The 7,887-nt window shown below is 38.8% G+C and overlaps 2 pseudogenes across 2 annotated transcripts; both read right to left on the bottom strand.

Moving 5' to 3' along the window:
- Positions 1–817: 817 nt before the first annotated feature.
- Positions 818–2,932, bottom strand: LOC146511035 (uncharacterized; annotated as a pseudogene). The gene is made up of 7 exons (XR_014876257.1): positions 2,911–2,932; positions 2,483–2,654; positions 2,321–2,414; positions 1,881–2,220; positions 1,636–1,752; positions 1,463–1,554; positions 818–1,090 (listed from the first exon to the last, which is right to left on the bottom strand). The product of XR_014876257.1 is annotated as an uncharacterized LOC146511035 (transcript).
- Positions 2,933–3,309: 377 nt separating this feature from the next.
- LOC146511034 (uncharacterized) lies at positions 3,310–7,887 on the bottom strand (annotated as a pseudogene). Its single transcript, XR_014876050.1, has 3 exons — positions 7,807–7,887; positions 5,336–5,932; positions 3,310–4,984 (listed from the first exon to the last, which is right to left on the bottom strand). The product of XR_014876050.1 is annotated as an uncharacterized LOC146511034 (transcript).

Genomic DNA, 7,887 nt, shown 5'->3' with positions numbered 1-7,887 from the left:
CAGGGTTTTTTACATCCCCCACTTTGCCATGCCAGATGTGCCACCTCCTTCAGCCACTGAGCAAGTCTTTTCATGATTTTGTGTTGACTATTTTTCTACAAACAAGTAAAATATAATGCCTGCAAACTGTAGTTGTGTACTGTCTATGGGGAAAAGTGTCAAAAATATCAGGTGAACTGATTGTGTTCATTTTAAGCAGTTTGGTTAGAAATGTTAGACACATATTTATACTTGTTTAAATGCATTGTGTTATGCAAAAACCTTTATCTTGTGTTGTTACCTACAACAGTAGTTCTGTATTCTTATCTTGAATGTTTTAATTCAATATTTTAATGTTTTGTACAACATTTGTTTATTACATTCTGTAAAAAGTGAGTGTCGAATGTGAAAAGTGGTTCGCATCACTGCATTAACCGGGTCCTTTTGACTGTACTGGGGGCTGTAATTCACACAGTCAGTGTCCTGTTGCCATGAATATGATCTGAAACCAGCAACTGAGCCCATAAACTCATCACTCTCTTTCCTTTACTTTCTCAAATAAAGTTGGCATTAGAAGCATGTATATTTTGTTTAGTTATAACTATGAAGGCTGGTGTAATTGTATTGAGTACTGCTACTGCAAATCAAAATCAAAAATCTAAGGTTCATTGAGATGTGCGAACTTGTAGTACTTTTTTATGTTGAGACTTAAAGTTTCCATTATTATTATTATGTAGTATAAAATTTAGAATGTTATGACAAATACGTTAAACATAATTTATGGAAATATGCTATAATTTAATGACCAATACATTAATTGTCTTTAGTGTATAGAGATGGTGGCATTTGGACTTTGATTGATTATTATGTGCAGATGAACTGACTGAAATTTTGTATGTATGCATAACTTAAATACATACTTTTAAATATGTCACTGGCAGGATGGCTCTTTCAGGGTATCATCATAAGTTGAAAGAGATTTCCAGTGATGGTCCATCTCTCTAACAACAATCTTCTTTTCCTCCTCGAGTCTTCTTACTGCCATGATGATATCGAATGCCCTTCTCTTTGCTCTGAGGCTGACAGAGTCTGAAATGCATTTAGAACAAAGTTAGAGATCAGTTCACAAAGAACGTCTGAAGTCGTAAGTGATTTTAGGTTGACAGCTGAAGCTTGTGCTTCACGTGTGCTTGTTGTTGCTGCTTACAAGAAATAAGATAGTTGCACTTAACATAAAGTCATTGTGCAATCAGCATCAAATTTTTGAATCTGTTTTTGCTCAACTTCTGCCCACTCCTTTACATCACTGACACAGTCATCCAGTTGACTGTCAGTCACTGCCAACTGAAGCTGGCTTAGAAGAGCTTTTGTGGCCCACATTAAAAAGTTGGGATTAAAAAACAAAACATTAAAGACATGTTTACTCCAAATATTTAGAACACAGAGGAGTAAGCATCTAAAAATACAATACCAATATCATTACCTTCTGATATTGGTGGGTCAGAGAGGTGGCCAGGTTGTCTAACGTTTGTTGGTTCCAGTGCATGGCCATAAGAGTTAGCATGTCTGTCCTGCAAACAAAGGAAACATAATGTTACCATTTTCTCTTATCATAGTTAGACACTTCAAATCTAGTGCAGGATTTGGCCTTCTCGCGTGCTTTGGACTAATGTTTTGTGGTAACTGCAATCCTTGAAAGAACGACATTGCTCCACCTCCTCTCCTAGTGTCAAACCAGCCCTATCCTGATGTGCTCCACTCCATTTCACCTGGATATAAGCACACACACACACAGATGCACATACACACAGAGACAAAAGAAAAATAAATGACTTAAAAGGTGTTTGTGTTGCTGTGCAAGTGTTCAGATAAAGTGATTAAAGTCAGAATTCCATAACTGACATTTGAAATCATTGACTTTGGCATGAAATACTGAAAGAAATGGCTTCATGCTAAGAAGGTGCTGGAGCTCTGGACAGCTTTTTGTTACTCTTTCACATTACGGCCAATACTCGCAGACAACATCCATGCAGAAAAAGTGATATGTCTATTGGCCAGCTTTTGTTGCAGGTACAAGGCATAAGCAAAAATGTCACCCCTGTACATATTTAGAGCACTGAGCAGCACTCCATACCTACACACTGCAAGCTCCAGTCCCTCGTCATCTACCTTGTTGCTGGATCTTTGGGAGGTCTCTCTGGCTGCTGACCACTCCCCTCCACAAACACCTCGTCCACAGACCTAAAATGCATTTAATTGCTGCTGACAATGATTTACGCAATCTCTTCAGGGTTAAAGGTTACCGTAATTCTATCTATGTAATTATAGTGTTCAGTCTTACATGTCTGGATGTGCTGTGTATGTAGTCCGCACATCTTCCCACATCTTCATCCTTTGCTATGAAGCTGCCGTCAAACATGGCCTGTTCCTCGCATCTGAACAAAACAGCAATACATAATACATAATGATACAAACATTGCTACTACACATATTTTTGCTGTACCCAGCTGCATTCTTGAAATGGTAATGCTTGCGGTTTCCATCCACTGAAATTGGAAGCATGTCTGGGGCACATGCATGACATGTGAAGGGATCCTCCTTTAAAATCTTGTCTAATTCATATCACACGGCTTCCCACTCAAAACAACCTTTCTGACAGTGGAGATCTTCCCCATCTGGTTTAAAATGAAAGACGTCAACAGAAAACAAATACGCTATAAGTGACTTTTAAATCCCCAATAAGATTCTGTGGTTTGTTTAATGTGCTTTTGTGTCAAAACAAACAAATGATTTTCTTGTTTCTCTGTACAGATATTTCAATTAATTAATACATTAAATGTATGGATTTGTGTCCATACAATCTATATCTTCAAATTATCTTGAATGAAACAGTACTGACCCTTATGTGAGTGAGTCCTGGTTGATCTTGACCTCGCATAGAGTCCATTTCCATCTTTCTCTTTTTTTCCAGTTTACTGTTGGTTCAGGTGGTTTCACTGGTACTGGAGCTTTCTTTTGCTTCAGCTCACCAAGTAAGTCATCAAGGTGTTAAAGCTCATCAATTAGTTCCTGCTGATCAGTCAGATTATCTAGGACAATTAAAGGTTGTTGAATTTTGAAGTCAACCATGGCAATAAGCAGAAACACACACACACACAGTTAAGTGTGTTAAGTTGAAAAAACCCAACGTTGGCTCGGTCCATATTTGACCCAGCGTTTGGTTACAAAATACACAATTTTTCTTGTGGTATATTTGAACTGGAAGGCTCTCAACCAGTTGTGTGTGCAGTAATTAAAAGACTGAAATTGTGTCTAAAAGGATTGGATTATAATAGTTGGTGATTTTAATATTCATGTCTGTTGCCCTGATGGTCTGCTTACTCAGGACTTTTTAAATTTATTCAGTCTTTTTCCGTTTACAGTCCGTTGAAGGCCCTACACATCAGCAGGAGCACACTCATGACCTGGTGTTATCATATGGTTGTAATTGACATTTCTCGTGTGCATGAGTTTAAAGCTCGCCGCTGCTCTCTTCTCCTCCACTTTTATGAAGAAAATCTTTACCGACCCTGAGATTACTTATTGGGCCCACCCCAGATGAACTGCTTTTGCAGTTCCAGGAAACCTGTACTCAGACCCTGAACACTGTGAACCTATTAAAAACCAGGCGCCCGAAACGTATTCCACAGCCCTGGTTAAATGAATCCACCCGAGCAGTCAGACGTCAGTGTAGGAGAGCAGAGTGAAAGTGGAAGAAAGACAAATTGCAGGTTTCTTTTGAAATGTTAAAAGAATGTTGGAAATTTGATCAGAATACAGTGAAAATGAGAGAAACAGATATTTTTCTCAGATCATTGTGTTAAATTGTCATAATCCCTGTGTTCTCTTTAAGACTATCAGCTCTACTCTAAACAACCCTGAAAGCCTCTGCTGACACATGTAATCAGTTCCTTTCTTTCTTTGTAAACAAGGTCGAGTCTGTCAGGTCAGCAATAGTACTTCCTACAGATGACCCATCAGTGTTTATTCCATGACTGTAAACATGTTTCCATTTGTTACTTCAGTCTTTACTCTGAAATACAGGAAATGACAACATGGCTCAAAATCTTTGTCGTTAAACCAATTCTTTATTTAACATTTTTTAAAATTTATTTAAGAACTTTATTTAATAAAATACATTCAATAAAAACTTGAGAACAGGAAACTGATTTTTCATCCAACCACTGAAAAAAAAAAGGTGACCACTGAACACAAACAGAAGAAGAACAATTTCTAAAGATTAACATTGAACTACAGGAACATTTTGATTCATAGCCTCATTAGATCTTTAAGGAGAGCCGATCTGAACTCTGTGGAGCCTGATCTCCAGGGTTTTAAGTTGGACCCTGAAACCAGAGGATGTTTCTCTTTCTTCAGATTCACTGTCGTCCTGTGATGGGAACGATTTCAGCCCTGCGTGATCACGCTGATGTTTGCACAGAGCAGATAATGAAGTGAATGTTTTGGCACATTGGTAACAGTGAAACAGTTTATTAGTAACGTGGGATTGTTTGTGTGCAGAGTATGAACTGAGATTACTGAAGCTCTTGTCACACTGCTCACAGCTGTAGTTTCCTTCCATGTGTGTACGTTCATGCTCGTTACGACTACCTGAACGTGAGAAGCTTTTGTCACAGTGTCTGCACTTGTATGGTTTCTCTCCTGTGTGGACTCGTTTGTGTGTTTTAAGCTGACCTGCAGTGGTGAAGGATGACCCACACTGATCACAGAGGTGCTTTTTGACCCCACTGTGAAAGAGTTCATGTCATTTTAACTCACTTGATGTGGGGAAACTTCTCCCACATTCTTTGCAGTATTTCAGTTTGTCTCCAGTGTGTTTACGTTGATGTATTTTTAGGCCGGCTTGCTGACTGAAAGTTTTTCCACAGATGTCACAACGAAAGTCTTTCCCACCACCACAGCGATGACAGGGTTGAGAAGTGGATCCATCTGTGTCGCTCTGCTTCTAAACAAAGACACAAAGACAGTGTAAGTCAGTCCTTCAACACTTTTATCCTGAACGTCGCCTGAAATAAAGAGCATCTCTGCAGACGTCCAATTACATTTTACTGTTTCAATTAACACACTCAGTTTACTGGGCTACAATAATTACAATACTACCACCATAATACTACAGGAATACTTATTTAATATTACAGTAACATCTGACGTACACTTAAATGAAATGAAAATCTGAATATTGGCTCAGAGCTACTCTTCGATGCAGTAGAAGTGCTAACATGCTAACACAATTTAATGAGCAGACTTGTTCCAAACAGTCAGACTGAACTTACAAGAATAAAATAAAAATACATACCTCACAGTAACTGCACTTGTAGAGTCTCTTTCTGGTGTGGATCTGTTGGTGTTTTCTCAGGTACTGTGGAGCTTTAAAAGTGTTCTCACACAGGTCACATTGATAAGGTCTCTCCTCAGTGTGGGTAAACATGTGGCTTTGTAACTGTGCGTCTGTTGTAAAGTATTTGCCACACTGATCACACCAGTACACATCTTCTCCGGAGTGAATGCGTAGGTGTATATTTCGGTACTCTAGCTGGCTGAAAGTTTTTCCACAGATGTCACAGCTGTATGCCTTAATTCCAGAGTGGGTAACTAGATGACTCTGTAAACTGCTACTGTGAGCAAAAGCTCTGCCGCACTGATCACAGCTGTAAGCTTTAACTCCACTGTGGACGACTTGGTGTGTTTTCAGGGCTTTCTTCCAGGAAAACGACTTTCCACACAAGTCACAGCTGAACGGTCTCTCTCCAGTGTGGACGAGCTGATGTTGTTTTAGTTCAGACTTCCTAGTAAAATCCTTCCCACACTCATCACAGGTGTTTTTTTTCTCTCGCTTTCTTCTGTGAGGTTTGTCGGCCTCCTGAGAGCGCTGACTTCTCGGTCTATGTTGGTCCTGCAGTGACAGAGATACAAGCAGAGGCACTGAGTGAAATGCATTCATCAAACAAACTGAAGCTTTAAACTCCCTCCGTTAACACTAGTCAGGGCTTGCAAAATTTCCAAATTCCTGGTAGCCCTTCGGGCAGGGACTCAGACAAAACAAACAAAACATTAATCAAAAAATTGTTGAAAAACAAATTACAACATTGTATAAAAATTACAATCATCAACTCAAATACTTGGTTCTAATTGAACAGAAATTTCTATGAACTTGCAAGAACTGTGTAGAACATGAATCAGTCTGTGTCAGATCCTGAATTTGACATTTCCACTGAAGGGCAGAGATAGATTTTGGTAGCCCGACTGGAAAAATCGCTAGCCCCGGGACGTCGGGCTAGCGATTTTGCGAGCCCTGCTAGTTTTAAACCTGAAGGTGGAGTGTGGCACCAAACACCTGAAAGGTCTCTTATCCCCACCTACTGGTACTAGTACACATTACATCCAACCTGGTGTTAAAGATAATTAATCATTGTTCAAACACTCTAAAATCATGCCCATCTCTCCTACTTGTACACAAATATTAATGCTAACACTCAGAATTGTAATAACTGTTTACCAGGTCTGTACTTTTTTATATTTCCTGTTGCTCTTTCCTATTATGTATTTCTATAATTATATATATAATTGTCTAATTTATTCAATAATAATAAATCAAATGTAACAGTTACTAGCTTGATTCAGTGAAGGATGATGTCAGAGTCTGACTGTAACCTGAGGGGTTTTTTTTACTTTTACTCGCTACATAAAAAAAATAATCTGTATTTTCTACTCCTTACATTTTCAAAACAGGCTTGTTACTTTTGGTTTAAGTCATTTGAGGGGAGTTATTTCATCACTGTGGGCATCAAAGATCAAATTGATTTGAGCCTAAACAATAACATATGAAATCCAATCCTGATCATGTACTAACGATAAGAGATTAAAGAGGCAAAACTGTGTCCCATAATCAGGGGTTAAAATGGGCCAGCGTTTATGTTTTTTGGCACAGAATCTGAACGACTGCAGGTGCTGATAAGTTGCGGTCGCTGTATTTCAACATCTAGTTAACAATACAGAACACAAGCGAGAATAAATGGAGTAATATTTTTTATGTGGCAGGTAATTTCAATTGCAGCGATTCTATCAGCCCAATAAACATCAGCAAACACACAAACTGTTTGTGTGCAGTTTGTCTCACAATGTGATTAAAGACTGCAGTAAAATCCTCTGCAGGTTAGTGCAGGATAAGCAGGCAAGTTTACTGTACTGTGATGGATTTAAAGTAAAGAACAGTGTGTTACTGGTGCACAGTGACTGTGGTGCTCATGTCAGAGTTAGATTACAACAAGTGTAGCAGAGATTAACTTAAACTTAAGCTCATGATGCTGACATTCATTCACTGAGCTCCACCCACATACCAACAGTTTAGTGTCTGATATAAAGACAGTGTACTGTCAGTGCAGAGAATGGAAATCAGCCCGGACAACTCATGAAACATCTGCTGACATCTGGATGAATTCACAGAGAGCAGCAGGTCAGCTGATCACAGCCTGCACATTAAAAAAAATCTACTGGAGCTCTCAATAGAAATGATTGTGAGCTGTGATTCTTTTCCCCACACTGAGACACTACAGCTGATTTTAGGGTTGAATCCTGCTGAATCCCACTTTCACCTCTTCCCTGCTCATTTTGATGTTTAGAGGCAAAGTCATGTAGGCATTGTATACATTGTATACATTATTTCTACATTACATTAATATTGCACAAGGTTCACTTAGTTTAGCATAAAATATATATATCAGTACTTCAGCTTTTAACTGAGTATTTCTTAACACTAGTATCTGTCACCTTCTGTGTTGAGCTCATTGTTTTCTCTGCAGTGGCTGAAATTTCCTCTGCTGCTCCGTGAGACTCTTCTCCTCCTATTGA

The sequence above is a fragment of the Neolamprologus multifasciatus genome, chromosome 9 (genome assembly GCF_963576455.1).
Source record: "Neolamprologus multifasciatus chromosome 9, fNeoMul1.2, whole genome shotgun sequence".
Taxonomy (NCBI): Eukaryota; Metazoa; Chordata; class Actinopteri; order Cichliformes; family Cichlidae; genus Neolamprologus; species Neolamprologus multifasciatus.
This window is presented reverse-complemented; position numbering and strand designations above follow the sequence as displayed.